The 14,317-nt window shown below is 49.7% G+C and overlaps 1 protein-coding gene across 1 annotated transcript in view; it reads right to left on the minus strand.

The window, feature by feature from the left end:
- GRK4 (G protein-coupled receptor kinase 4) overlaps nucleotides 1-14,317 on the minus strand; it is a 468,205-nt gene that overhangs the window by 403,904 nt on the left and 49,984 nt on the right. The window lies entirely within an intron of this gene.

Raw genomic sequence — 14,317 nt, forward strand, 5'->3', positions numbered from 1 at the left:
CAGGCATCGCAATGGAAACGGAGAAAAAGTTCCAGCACGGCATGGTGCTGGAACTTTGTGGGAATACAGACAGGGGGCACATGTGTCCCCCTGAATGTATCCCCATGGAGGGGTGGACATGGGGGCCCTGTAGGGCCACCTTTATTCCTGCACTGCCAGATTTTTCATGGCGGTGCTCCGCCATTAAATGGCTTCCGGTGCAGGAACTCGTAACATGCTGAATGGGACCGCGCCAGTCCCCACTCAGCATATTCCGTTGTGGCGCAACAACTGTTCCCTGATGCAGCCGACGGTCAACCGCCAATGCAACGGTGAACGTCGTAATCGGCAAAATGGTGGACTGCCACTGCGGTGCCACCACGAGTCTGCCGTTTGGAAGACCGCCAGACTCGTAATCAGCCCCAAAGTTTCCACATAGGATGATAAGATGGAACAGTAGACTTACGTCAATAATATGGAGTAAAACTGCAAGTCAAACAGCTGGTCGAATGTGAAAGTGAAAGCAAAGGTGCAGCTACGAAGCCAAATATGCAAAGCATGGCTGAAGCAACTATCTCGAGAAATATAATATTCAACAAGCGTTGGTAATGACATTAGGTCAGGCTTATAACTGAAAGTGCCTCCTTGGTCACTGATAAGTCTAAGCACACAATAAGTCATCAAGTCCATTACTTCTCCCCCCCCCCTCCATTACTGTGAAGCGCTCTGATACCCTTTGGGGTCTTGTTCACGCTATACAAAACTTTAAATAAATAAATAAAATCAAACATTCACTCTGTCACTCATCCACCCATTCATTCACCCACTGACTCGCTATTACATTCACCCAAATACCCATCAGCAATAAAACAGACACAAGAACTCAACAAGCTTATGGAAGAAAAATAAAAATAAGAAAAAGTAGAAAAAAGAAAACATGTCACCACCTAAATTTGATGGCATAATCTAGAAATACAAAAATAAAATTGAACGGAGAAGTGTGGCTCAATGGTTAGAGCGGCAGACCCTGATGCAGAGGTCTGGCCCGGTACCAGCGTTCAATTCCCGCCTCGGCGGGACTTGGGCTCAATTTCCTCGGACCTGTTAATTCTCGCCTCGGTGCCTACTCTAATCATGGGTCCCACTCTACAACTCTGGGCAATAGCTTGCTTAATCTCCACAACGGCCCCAACAGCGCTGGGATTCCTGGCTTCACCTTGGAGGTGCCCAGGAGTGGACATTTCACAGGGAAAAGCCAGGACGGGTTCCCAGCGGTATGAGTACAGCGCCAGGACACCCTAGGGTAACAGTGCGCTATACAAGTACAACACATTTACATTTACTTGGCAGCAATTCGCTGTCCTGCAAGGCTATTGTGCATCGTGTGTTGCTTTTAAATTCCAACATAGCTGTCATGTTTAGAACAAGCACGTTAGTCCTCTTGGAGTGGTAAAAACAATGATACACTATGCACAATACCATTCCAAGATGTCCACTAAATAAAGATCGCACTGGGTGCCATGTGTGAATTCTAAAGTCTATACTGTATCATAGATGTACTGGATGCTTAGAAACATGGTGGCCATCCTGGAATGCTGGAACAATGGCACACTATGGACATTACCATTGCAAGATGAAATAGTGGCCATACAGGATGCAGCAAACTGCAGATAAATTGATCTGCAAGTGAGCAATCAGGTAGAACTGTCTGGAGGCATGCAAGATGCTCTTTGAAACAAGCATTTGCAATGCAATAGGTCTCGCATTTACGCGCTTTTGAGCTATTGGCATCGTAAATGATAATGCCTTTTATTTATGTTTTGGTTTATAAAGCATAAATAAAAGGCATTTGTCATTTACAATGCCAATGGCTTAAACTCTCGTAAATGCGAGACCTATTGCATTGCAAATGCTTGTTTTCTACAGTAAACCAAACAGTATAGTCCAGGGTTGACCTTACAAATTGGAATAAACATTTCCCTAATTGGAAAAAAACTCAAGTTTTCAAGTTCGATGTCTCAAAATAAAGATGCAATATATAGAAACAAATAGGCGAAGGTAGCATGGTCCAAAACTGTTATTATGGAGTGGTGACATTTACAAATCACTCCTTGTGGTTCATGATGATGTAATGATAAATCCTCAATGGTAATATAGGACCTTATTAAACAGTTTCCCATTAACCCCTTATAGAGCATCTCTCAATACATTTATATAATACCTATACAAACAATATGCATAGCAAATCATGTTAACTTGTATTTCTACTTATTTATAATCTATGTTATGCGGTTATATTTTGTATGGCACCTTTGCAGAGGATTGCTGTGGCCATGTAGTGACGGGTGCAGTGGACCACCACAGATATTTGATCGTATGTGGCTTTCATGGTACTCTTTGCTTGCTTGCAGGTGAGCAAATGTTCTACACATATCAAACACCAGTACGGTTATGGGGGACGACTTAATGAATTGACGCTCACTGCTGACACATGCAGTGATCGTAGGTCGAGTTTGAATCTTGTTACGGTCAACTCAGATTTCCTCTCGTGTGATTGGTAGTTTTAGTGCAACTAGATTTAGTAATTGTAAAATCTGTTATTTACAGCACTTACAAACTGCAAAAGTATGGCGTGGTATGCTGTACATAATTAAATTAATGTTCAATTGTTAATGTTGTATATGTAATTGCTATGAGAGGTGCAATACAATATCGTCTGCTTTTATTACCTTCCTGAGGTGGATAATACATGGCTGTAAGTGGGATGAACTAATTGAGGAGTTTCTAAAAGGGGCAAACCCTACATAATTAAGGGCCTGGCTTAAAGACATACTACATTTCTGTGATTTCCATAGTGTGCCACCCGACCGGTATTTGGGGTCTCTCTGAGCTGTTATTGCATCTAGATATGTAACTGACATACACCTGAAACCGACCAGAACTACTGCCTTTGTCAAAGGTTGTTAGCTGTTTAAGATAAATGAGCTACAACAACGATTTTGTTGCAAACAATTAATACTGATAATGTTTCAATTCTGAAATTGTGAGTTTGTGACTGTTAGACCTGTCAGCCCTTTGGGTGGTCCCTCCTCATCATTATTTATTTTGTCCCACTTTTGCCTCAAACCCTGTTTGAATTTTTCCTTTTTGGGAACCACCAGACTTTTTCGTGTTGCTACAGATTCAGGGAGCCATTTTATCTACCCCTGAAACTTCTGTCTGAGGGCCTGGAGCACAAAATGGTGGCCACCTGTGACATCACCAGCATCCACTGGAACCTACCAGCACCTTCCAGAACATTCCAGGAGCTTCCAGACCCCTGTGACCGTTGGAGGCGGTTTAGAATGTTGGGAGGATAAGAGAGGCAGTTGGCAGTTGGAGCTGGCAGTTGGCACCTGACTGGTGAAGAGAGAGGAGCACAACAGTGAAGGAGGAAGGAGTGAAGCAGCAGGGGTGGAAACTTGTGCCTGGAGTGGGGTCCATAAACCCACCCTTGATACTTGTCCCTACTGATGGATCCCAGCCTATAGCCCTGTGTGGGAAGAAGACAGAAGAAAACCATCCTAAGGACCTGGACAGCAGGAACAGGCCTTAGAACCAAGAAAACAGCAAGATTCTGACCTGAGAACTGGTTTCCCTGGAGCCCGGCGTCGAGTAGCCTGAAGACCTGGAGCCCGAGGTGGAGAAGCGGCGCTGACTGAAGTAGCAGACGTCGTACCCGGAGCCGCCTGAGGTCGTGAGAGGGCGCCGACGGGGGTCGAGAGGAATACCAGAGGTCGAGGAGGAAGTGAACCGAGGTCGAGCGAGCGGCGTCATCGGAGGAGTGAAGTCCGCCCTCCGGAGTCGTCGGAGACCGAGGTAGAGGTGAACCGGAGGTCGGGAGTGAGGATCGCACTCCGGAGTCGCCCGGAACCTGAGAGGAGGAGCACCGGAGGTCGGGGGTGAGGATCGCACCCCGGAGTCGCCGGAAGTCGACATCGAGGCCAGGCCGGCCGACGTCATCGGAGTCGAGAGCGCCATCGGACCGGAGCCGCCCGAAGTCGACATCGTGAAGAGACTGCCCGACGTCGTCGAATCGGAGGTAGAGATCGAACCGAGGCCGCCGACATCGGACCGGAACCGCCTACCGGCGTCGTCAAAGAACTGACATTGTGCCGAGGCCGCCGAGACCGAACCGGAACCGCCTCACGGCGTCGACCCGACTCCAGCGGCGTCGGAACATCAGAAAAAGGGCAGTAAGTGGAGTAGAGGGCGCCTAAGGCCCTGTGGAGACCTGAGAGACTGCTCTAAGGGGCTAGGGAGGTGCTGAAACCCACCTGACTGTGCCTGGGGTGAACTGGGACTAACCTAGAGAGGTTGTGTGGAGAAGGAAAGCCAGGACATTGGTATTCCCCCCTTTGATCTACCTCAGTTTAGGCCTCAGCCTTGTCCCAGCCAGGGAGTAGCCTCCCCCCTCAAGCCTTCCACAACCCTACAAGCTGTGCCTGGGCCAAATCAGCCCTTAAGAAGTGAAGTGTCATCTGATTATATGAGGGGTGCTGTATACTTGTAATTATTTATTGGGGATACTGTATTTATTGAGTTTTTACCTATTTATTGCTGCACTATATTTATAGGTCCACAGGACTTGTTGGTGTACAATATTTATTGATACAGTATTTATTGCCTCAAAGTATTTAATTGTCTGTATATATTGCCCTTGTATTTATGCCCTGTTATTTATGATCACCCCTATTTATTTCATCAAACAGCCGATATTTATTTGACCTGCACTAATTGAAACTTGTATATTGTGATTGACCTATTTATTTTTCCAATCAGCAACTAAGAGAAAAAGATAAAGAAAGAATATTTTCATAATTTTTACGGTGTAGAGTCGTTTTTGGAACGGATGCACGCATGGTTATTGTATGGGTATATTGTATGCTTAGCACTGCGCCTGTTTCCTGACCACTCGAGCCAAGCTACCACAGTGTGTTCGAGGAGTCCACCACCACCCTGCGGAGTGGGGGTGGGCTGTTTCCAACATAAATTGGTGTTCAGCGGTGGGATAGAGCTGTGCCTACATATACTCAACAATAACTGTGGGTAGTCCATAGGCCTACACCGGGAGTTTTCTCACAGCGGCCTTCCAAATTGTGGGTTTTTGTTTTTTCCAAATTTACTCTGGTGGTGGGAGGAGGTATTACTAAAGGTACCCCCCTGCATTGTTACTGCACAAAACCTGTCCTCTAACCTGAGTGGGCAAGATGGAGTTTGTACTGGAAGATTTAGAAACGTACACTGTGGCCCAACTCAGGGAGTTTTGCCAGCGGGAGGGGGTGTACTGTCCCCCAGGAGCAAAGAAGGGTGCACTCCAAACCAGCTTAAGGGCTTGGGGGGAGGCACGCCGAGAAAGCAAGGCTGAGGAGGAAGACAGGGATGGAGAGCCTAACCCCGAGGGGGCTGAGATGTACCAACCTGAGGTGGGGAACCTGTCAGCAGGGCCCAGGACACTTTCTAGGAAGGGCAGCACTGTCTCTAGCGGGGGCTTATCCAGCGTGGAGTTAGCAGATCGGAGAGAGAAAAGACAGCTCACATGGGATTTAGCAAAGCTGGAGAAGGAGAAAGAGGAACAGAGGTTGGCTCATGAGACGGAGAAAGAGAGGATGGCTCATGAGATAAGACTGAAAGAGATAGAGCTTCAGATCCTAAGAATTGGGGCACCAACTGTTCCTAATGGTGGCAGCCAAAACCAAGAGGTCACCAGGGAATCCAAACCTTACCTGCCAAAGGACATAGTAGCTAGCTATGGGGCGGGTGACGACATCGCCAAGTGGCTAGCAGCCTATGAGGTCTCATTGAGGGCCCATGGGGTTCCAGTGAAGTACTGGGGAGGGGGATTGTATAAGTACATGCCTCCAGCTGGTAGGGATGCTTTATTGGCCCTCGAAGAGGATGAGCAGACCCACTACCCCGCCATGAAGCTGGCGCTCATCAGAAAGTTTGGACTAACACCTGAAAAGTACAGACAGAAGTTCAGGGGTAGTCACAAGCTGGGCACACAGAATTGGGTGGACTTCCTGGACTATGCAAAGAAGGCACTGGAAGGTTGGATTCAGGGCAGTGAAGTAAGGAACTACGAGGAGCTGTTTGACCTAGTACTGAAGGAACACCTACTCGAGAAATGTTTCCCTGAACTGCGGCAACACCTGGTGGATAGCAAGCTGACCAGCCCCCGGAAGCTTGCTGAGGAGGCGGACATTTGGGCTAGTACCCGGGTGTCCACAAGGGGGACTGGAGGGGACACTCAAAAGGCTGGACAGGGCGCCCCCCAGAAGAAGGAAGGAGGGGAAAAGAAAAAGGAGTTCTCCAAAGGCCCCCAAAATAACTTCCAAGGGAAGGGAACAGGATTCACCTCTAAGGCTAACCCACCCAGAAACCCTAATCCTGGCCAGAGTCAGCAGCCAAGGGTTGTCCATTGCTACGAGTGCGGTGGCGTTGGACACTATAAAGGAGATCCGAAGTGTCAGAAACGATCACCCCCTCCCACTGGAGGAAAGCCCCCCGGAGTAGCTAGTGTAGTGCTCGGGGAGTAGATGCCCTTAACTAAGGGAAGGGAGTGGGCGGGTGTCACTTTAGTGTCCCTGGGAGAACGGGAGATGGTTCCTAAGATCCAGGTGCCCGCAAATACCGCAAAGTATGGGCAGTGGATCACCATCAACGGCCAAAGAGGGGAGGCTCTGAGAGACACAGGAGCCAGTATGACTATGGTGCGTAGCCAGCTGGTGTCTCCAGAGCAGGTAATTCCCGATGTACTCCACCCAGCCGCGATGGCTGACGGCAGAACAGGTCACTATCCAGTGGCCGAGGTTCCCTTTGAATGGGGGGGGGTTGCAGGTTCACTTCGAGTTGCCGTAAGCCCTGCCGTGCCAGTCGATTGTCTGCTGGGCAATGACATGGAGCACAACGCTTGGAAGGAGGTGGAATACCGGACTCACACCGAGATGCTGGGTACACCTGACTGGGCCTGTGTTAGCACAAGGTCCGTGACTACCCGAAGAGGGAGTTCATTCCGGCTGGAGCCTGGAACAAAGGCCCAGCCAGCTGCCAGTCAAGGGAAGAACCGAGGACAGGAGGAGCCTGCCTCGGCGTCTCCACCCCGTAGGACGGATAGGCCACCGGAGGTGGTGGACCAGGAGTCTGCGGAGGGGGACGTTACCAACCTGGAGGACCTACCCATCCCGGCCGAGTGGCACGTGGAGGGAGGCCCGTCCAGGGAGGAATTCTGCCAGGGCCAGAGGGAGTGCCCTACCCTTGAGGGGCTGAGGCGACAGGCCGAAGCCCAGGCAGCAGGGAACGTTGAAGGGAACTACAGTGTTTACTGGGAGGATGGCCTCCTCTACAGTGAACCCAAGGCACCCCTACATGGATCGTCACGAGCCTTGGTAGTTCCTCAACGTTATCGAGCCTTCCTTTTAGAGTTGGCTCACGAGATCCCCTTGGCAGGACACCTGGGGCAAGACAAGACCTTCGCCCGTCTTGTCCCACACTTTTATTGGCCTCAGATGAAAGTGTCGTCCGATACCTACTGCCGGACATGTGTGTCTTGCCAAGCCAGTGGGAAAACAGGGGTGAAGCTGAAAGCCCCCCTGGAACCACTTCCTGTCGTTAGCACCCCCTTTGAAAGGGTGGGCATCGACATTGTGGGTCCATTAGATCCACCGACTACAGCTGGTCACAGGTTTATCCTGGTTCTGGTGGATCATGCCACACGGTACCCAGAGGCAATACCTCTGAGGACCATAACAGCACCTGTTGTGGCTAGGGCCCTGATGGGAATCTTTACCCGAGTGGGTTTTCCCAAGGAAGTTGTGTCCGACAGGGGGACCAACTTCATGTCAGCGTATATGCGGGCAATGTGGAAGGAGTGTGGAGTGACATACCGGTTCACCACTCCTTACCACCCCCAGACCAATGGTCTGGTGGAGAGGTTTAACAAAACCTTGAAAGGCATGATCAGAAGTCTGCCTGAAAGCCTGCGGAGGAAATGGGACGTCCTCCTACCCTGTTTACTTTTTTCTTACAGGGAAGTGCCACAGAAGGGAGTGGGCTTCAGCCCCTTCGAGCTTCTGTATGGGCACCCTGTACGTGGACCTCTTAACCTGGTGAGAGACGGATGGGAAAGAACTCCCAGAAAGCTCCCCCAGGATGTGGTGAGCTACATGCTGGCCTTCCGGAGCCAAATGGCTAAGTTGTGGAAGCAAGCTTCTGACAACCTGGAAGCCAGCCAAGCAGTGATGAAGGCGTGGTATGACCACAATGCTCACCCGGTGGAGTTGGAGCCTGGCCAGAAGGTGTGGGTGATCGAACCCGGAGAGCTTAGTGCCCTCCAGGATCGCTGGTCAGGACCCTTTGAGGTGTTGGAGAAGAAGGGTAAGGCTACCTACTTGGTGGACCTGAAGACCCCTCGTCAGCCCCTGCGGGTGCTGCATGCCAACCGCCTCAAACCCCACCACGAGAGGCCCGAAGTCATCTTGATGATGGTGACTGACGGAGGAGAGGACGTGGAAAGCGAGCCTCTCCCTGATCTGTTTGCGTCTCAAGAGAAGGATGGGTCGGTGGAGGGAGTGATTCTCTCCCCATCTCTAACTCCTGAACAGCAGGAGGACTGTCGCCAGGTCCTGGGGCAGTACTCTTCGTTGTTCTCCCTTGTCCCGGGTAGGACTCACCTGTGCGTCCATGACGTGGACACAGGGGACAGCCCACCTGTGAAGTCCAAGATCTACCGGATGACAGACAAGGTGAAGGCCAGCATTCATAGTGAAGTCACTAAGATGCTGGAGCTAGGAGTGATTGAACCTTCTAGCAGCCCCTGGTCTAGTCCGGTGGTGTTAGTACCGAAAGCTGCACCACCGGGTGCCCAACCAGAACTGAGGTTCTGTGTGGACTACCGGGGACTGAATTCAGTGACAAAGACTGATGCACATCCGATCCCTAGGGCGGATGAATTGATTGACCGGCTGGGAGCTGCCCAATATCTAAGTACCTTTGACCTTACTTCAGGGTACTGGCAGATCTCGTTGACTGATGGAGCAAGGGAAAGGTCAGCCTTCTCCACGCCCAATGGCCACTACCAGTTCTGTGTGATGCCCTTTGGGCTCAAGAACGCACCTGCCACGTTTCAGCGCCTGGTAAACCAGATCCTCACCGGAATGGAGAGTTTCTCTGCTGCTTATCTGGATGACATAGCCGTCTTCAGTAACAGCTGGGAGGATCACTTGCGTCACCTGCAAGCTGTTCTCCAGGCCCTGAGACAAGCTGGATTGACGATCAAGGCCAGCAAGTGCCAGATCGGGCAGGGGTCGGTAGTGTACCTTGGACACTTGGTGGGTAGGGGAACGGTGCAACCCCTCCAGGCGAAGATCGAGGCCATCATGGCCTGGGAACCCCCCAAGACACAGACTGAGGTCCGAGCATTTTGGGCCTCACGGGATACTATCGCCGCTTCGTGAAGGGGTACGGTACCATCGTAGCCCCTCTCACGGAGCTCACGTCCAAGAAACAACCTCGACGGGTAGTCTGGACGGAGGCTTGTCAGCAAGCCTTTGAGAGATTGAAGAAAGCCATGTGCGAGGCCCCGGTCTTAAGGGCCCCAGACTTTTCCAAGAAGTTCATTGTCCAGACAGATGCATCAGAACATGGCATTGGGGCAGTGTTATCGCAACTCAACGAAGAGGGCCTGGATCAACCCGTGGTCTTCCTATCCCGGAGACTACTTCCCAGGGAACAGAAGTGGAGTGCAATAGAGCGCGAAGCCTTTGCAGTGGTATGGGCTCTGAAGAAGTTGCGGCCATACCTGTTTGGAACGCACTTCCTGGTTCAGACCGACCACAGACCCCTTCGTTGGCTGATGCAAATGAAGGGGGAGAATCCCAAGTTGTTGAGGTGGTCTATTTCCCTACAGGGGATGGACTTTCAGGTGGAACATCGGCCTGGAGTGGACCACGCCAATGCAGACGGTCTCTCAAGGTATTTCCGCCTTAGTGATGAGAACTCCCAAGGGGTTGGGTAGCTCTCCCCACTTTCAGCTGGGGGGGACGCGTGTTAGACCTGTCAGCCCTTTGGGTGGTCCCTCCTCATCATTATTTATTTTGTCCCACTTTTGCCTCAAACCCTGTTTGAATTTTTCCTTTTTGGGAACCACCAGACTTTTTCGTGTTGCTACAGATTCAGGGAGCCATTTTATCTACCCCTGAAACTTCTGTCTGAGGGCCTGGAGCACAAAATGGTGGCCACCTGTGACATCACCAGCATCCACTGGAACCTACCAGCACCTTCCAGAACATTCCAGGAGCTTCCAGACCCCTGTGACCGTTGGAGGCGGTTTAGAATGTTGGGAGGATAAGAGAGGCAGTTGGCAGTTGGAGCTGGCAGTTGGCACCTGACTGGTGAAGAGAGAGGAGCACAACAGTGAAGGAGGAAGGAGTGAAGCAGCAGGGGTGGAAACTTGTGCCTGGAGTGGGGTCCATAAACCCACCCTTGATACTTGTCCCTACTGATGGATCCCAGCCTATAGCCCTGTGTGGGAAGAAGACAGAAGAAAACCATCCTAAGGACCTGGACAGCAGGAACAGGCCTTAGAACCAAGAAAACAGCAAGATTCTGACCTGAGAACTGGTTTCCCTGGAGCCCGGCGTCGAGTAGCCTGAAGACCTGGAGCCCGAGGTGGAGAAGCGGCGCTGACTGAAGTAGCAGACGTCGTACCCGGAGCCGCCTGAGGTCGTGAGAGGGCGCCGACGGGGGTCGAGAGGAATACCAGAGGTCGAGGAGGAAGTGAACCGAGGTCGAGCGAGCGGCGTCATCGGAGGAGTGAAGTCCGCCCTCCGGAGTCGTCGGAGACCGAGGTAGAGGTGAACCGGAGGTCGGGAGTGAGGATCGCACTCCGGAGTCGCCCGGAACCTGAGAGGAGGAGCACCGGAGGTCGGGGGTGAGGATCGCACCCCGGAGTCGCCGGAAGTCGACATCGAGGCCAGGCCGGCCGACGTCATCGGAGTCGAGAGCGCCATCGGACCGGAGCCGCCCGAAGTCGACATCGTGAAGAGACTGCCCGACGTCGTCGAATCGGAGGTAGAGATCGAACCGAGGCCGCCGACATCGGACCGGAACCGCCTACCGGCGTCGTCAAAGAACTGACATTGTGCCGAGGCCGCCGAGACCGAACCGGAACCGCCTCACGGCGTCGACCCGACTCCAGCGGCGTCGGAACATCAGAAAAAGGGCAGTAAGTGGAGTAGAGGGCGCCTAAGGCCCTGTGGAGACCTGAGAGACTGCTCTAAGGGGCTAGGGAGGTGCTGAAACCCACCTGACTGTGCCTGGGGTGAACTGGGACTAACCTAGAGAGGTTGTGTGGAGAAGGAAAGCCAGGACATTGGTATTCCCCCCTTTGATCTACCTCAGTTTAGGCCTCAGCCTTGTCCCAGCCAGGGAGTAGCCTCCCCCCTCAAGCCTTCCACAACCCTACAAGCTGTGCCTGGGCCAAATCAGCCCTTAAGAAGTGAAGTGTCATCTGATTATATGAGGGGTGCTGTATACTTGTAATTATTTATTGGGGATACTGTATTTATTGAGTTTTTACCTATTTATTGCTGCACTATATTTATAGGTCCACAGGACTTGTTGGTGTACAATATTTATTGATACAGTATTTATTGCCTCAAAGTATTTAATTGTCTGTATATATTGCCCTTGTATTTATGCCCTGTTATTTATGATCACCCCTATTTATTTCATCAAACAGCCGATATTTATTTGACCTGCACTAATTGAAACTTGTATATTGTGATTGACCTATTTATTTTTCCAATCAGCAACTAAGAGAAAAAGATAAAGAAAGAATATTTTCATAATTTTTACGGTGTAGAGTCGTTTTTGGAACGGATGCACGCATGGTTATTGTATGGGTATATTGTATGCTTAGCACTGCGCCTGTTTCCTGACCACTCGAGCCAAGCTACCACAGTGTGTTCGAGGAGTCCACCACCACCCTGCGGAGTGGGGGTGGGCTGTTTCCAACAGTGACTTAACCATTAGTGAGGCCTGTGGAAGGGGCAGTGGTCTTTAGAGAGTCTCAGTCACTCCTGCTAGACATGAACTCCCTTGTTTCTCTCCATAGCTCATCCATCTACATTTTTTTACATCTTTTTCCTCTAAGGCACCCTCTTCACTCCGTCCTTCCTGAATGTACCTCCTCCCTTCTTCACTTCCTCAACCCAAACACACAACGCACCCACTCACCTGCAAGCACTTCATTTTCTTTTACTTCAGCATTATCAATATTTCGACAACTGTGGATCTTCACCCACATTTGCACTGAATCACAACGGCAACAAGAATACTTGATCATAGCTACGTGCGCTCCGCAGAGAGGCCAAGGATTGGATGGCCATGAAATCCAAACACTTTTTTGACCCACGGACAGGCACTGTGAGAATTGTGCGCTGCCTTCATCCTCAACTCCAGAGCTATCGACGGTGTAATGTTACAAACACCAGGAGGTGACTCAGTTCATCAGTTTAAGTATATACCCTATACAAGAGTAATGTACTGCGTGAAACAAATACAGTCACAGCATCATGGAAACAGCTAACACTCTCAGGGAATGTAAGATAAAAAAAACACGAGAAAAATAAATAGGATATAAATCGCCGACATGGATTAACCTAATATGTTTTACATTTATTTTTTAGAAATCGATTACTGGTTTGCCTGGGCTTCAAATCAATGAACATAAAGCCTATAAGTACACGCTTCAATGTCCATTTTTAAATGCTACGAGGTCTGAGACCTGATGGGAGCCGGGCCACTTAAAGCCCACGGTACCATATACCTGGACACTAATATTATGTCTTTATTTACAGTTCAGCTCATAGGCCTCTCGTGACAAAATTGAAACAACGAGATTTGGGGCCATATGTTGATAGCTAAATACCGGTCGGTAACGGCCAAAAATCGGTAATTTACCCGTTACCGACCGGTATTTAGCCCTTTCTAATGTAGGAGGCAGGATTTAAGGATTCGGTAACATACCGAATCGGTAGTTTAGGAAATCTGTAAAATACCGAATCGGTAAATTACCGAATCCTTAAATCCTATGTAGGGAGCACTCAAGTGAGTGCATTTTTGGTTTCTGGATTCGTTATTTACCACCAACTACAAGTTGATGGTAAATACCGAATACCTTTTCAAAAGCAATTTTGTGCTTTTTTAAAAGTGCCATGTGGCAGACATACATGCCCTTAGGGCATGTATGTGCCCCACATGTGCACACATTCACGATTCAGGGGTGCAACAGGGTATCAATGTGACACCCTGCCACCCTTGAATATGCTCCCCCTATTACCGATTCGGTATTTACCGAATCGGTAATAGTGAATGGCTTCCCATTCATTCCTATGGGCCTCCAGGCCCATAGGAATGAATGGGAAGGTATGACTTATTACCGATTCGGTAAATACCGAATCGGTAATAACGAATATTACCGAATCGGTAAAATTTACCGATTTTTTACCTACATTCTAATTACCGATTCTTAAATACCGAATCGGTAAAATTCGGTATTTAGGAATCGGTAAATAGAAATTACCTACATATGGCCCTAGGTGTTTAACGGTGAGGGGGGTTGGAGTGATACGGCTAAAAATGTGCATTATTTCAGTGTCAAGAGTTAATTCCGTTTAAGGTGCGTACTACTTGTACACAATCAATATTATTAATTTGCCGTTTATATAACACAATACATCAAATTGGCGGGCGTAGCTACCCTGCGTTGGAACCAGTGTTGGCATCGTCTAGTACAGCTGGCAGGGTGCGATGGGAAAGCACATTGAGAGGCACCAATTTTTAAATTTTGGCAAATTGAATGAACCTTTGTCCTGAATGTGGTTTTCACGACGACTTGTAGTTGGAAAACTATTGTAGTGCTCAACTCTCCCTTACATAATAGAAGCAAAGAGAAAAGCGCACCCTACACCCAACAGGCGCTTTCAGGGTAACAGTGATATTGTACCGGGCCTCACGCAGCAGCAGTCTCTTTCTTCCTACGATACATTGTACTGGAGTTAAAGGGCAACTAGAAATTACTTTAAAAGGACAAAACGAAAGGTCAAAAGGTCAAACATGTATGCCGTTAAACCCAAAAGAGAATGATGGTTAACACCACATATCAGAGAGGCCCGGGCAGTGGATCTGAGGGGCACTACTGTGGAGCTGGGGGCAGGGGAGAGCTGCGTGCTGCAGACTGTCGGGTAACAAGCATTTACAATGCTATAGGTGTCGCAATTGCGAATTTGCAACCTAT

The sequence above is a fragment of the Triturus cristatus genome, chromosome 2_2 (genome assembly GCF_964204655.1).
Source record: "Triturus cristatus chromosome 2_2, aTriCri1.1, whole genome shotgun sequence".
Classification (NCBI taxonomy): Eukaryota; Metazoa; Chordata; class Amphibia; order Caudata; family Salamandridae; genus Triturus; species Triturus cristatus.